A 1,214-nucleotide genomic window follows, 5' to 3' on the forward strand; every position below is an offset into this window, starting at 1 on the left:
CCTTTCCTTTCCTTTCCTTTCCTTTCCTTTCCTTTCCCTTCCCTCCCTTTCCTTTCCTTTCCTTTCCTTTCCTTTCCTTTTCTTTCCTTTCCTTTCCTTTCCTTTCCTTTCCTTTCCTTTCCTTTCCTTTCCTTTCCCTTCCCTCCCTTTCCTTTCCTTTCCTTTCCTTTCCTTTCCTTACCTTTCCTTACCTTTCCTTACCTTTCCTTTCCCCTCCCCCTCCCCTTCCCCTTCCCTCTCAATCCATAAGGCTAAATTCCTGTCTTCTCAGTTGTGAATTGCACGTGGGGGGGGGGGAAACAAACAAAAAAAAACCCCAAATGCCATTTCAGTTCAGGCCCATCTGTGCTGGAGAAGGCAGAAGAGCCCAACCTTTCCCAGTCTGACCTTTGATAATCACTGCCAAGTGCTGTTAATTGCACGCTCGCCATTATCCCTTGGCGTCTGCGGAAAGTCCGTTGTCCTTCCAGCGAGCAGCCAGATGGAACAGACGAGGGTTGTAAGCCAAGCCTGCTCCCGGCGGGATACATCAGCCACACTTCTGCTGCCCTTTGTTGAAGGGAAACAGCTTGTGGATGCAAGCCTGGGATTTTTCCGCATCTGACGGGTCCTTTCTTTTGACAAAGCATCTCTTTCGGGGACGGTGGCGGTGGCGGTTATTCTGCCCGGAAACTGCCAAGGCTGACTCGGGGGATTGGTGATGGGGAGAGCAGTGACAGAACGTGGCAGTTCCGTTTAGACGGGCTCTGGAAGGGCAGCGGAGACTCCGGGCCAGATGTTTTCCTTCCTGGTTTCTCCTTTTCAACCAAGGCTTGTCCAAGGATTCAGACACCCCAAAGGCTCCTAGTCCCCGTTACATTTTTGAGGATGAATCCCGGGGGAGTTAAGAACATTCCTTGGGGTATCCGAAGGCAAGCGTGGCTTCCTTCTCGAAAAAAAAATGGTTTCAGCTACTAGAAATGACAACCACAGAAAAAGTCCCAAAGCAAACTCTTCTCTTTCTTCCTTATTCCCGCCCCCCCATCAGTGACACATTCTCGCTTCCTAAAAATAACCTAGACAAGGCAGTTAACCGTGCTGGTTCCCAATGGGTGGGGCTCACGAAGACTCCCGTTGGCCTCGTCTCAGCAATTTTCTTCAGCGGAAGATGGTAGTAAAAGTGAAGGAGGAGAACGGGAGGAGCAGGAGTTCTCCAACCTTGGCCACTTTTAAGA

At 50.3% G+C, this 1,214-nt stretch overlaps 1 protein-coding gene across 2 annotated transcripts in view; it reads left to right on the forward strand.

The window, feature by feature from the left end:
* HMG20A (high mobility group 20A) overlaps positions 1-1,214 on the forward strand; it is a 50,777-nt gene that overhangs the window by 47,928 nt on the left and 1,635 nt on the right. The gene's annotated exons all lie outside the window — the stretch shown is intronic.

Source organism: Protobothrops mucrosquamatus, unplaced genomic scaffold (genome assembly GCF_001527695.2).
Source record: "Protobothrops mucrosquamatus isolate PMUCROS unplaced genomic scaffold, P.Mucros_1.0 scaffold660, whole genome shotgun sequence".
NCBI lineage: Eukaryota > Metazoa > Chordata > Lepidosauria > Squamata > Viperidae > Protobothrops > Protobothrops mucrosquamatus.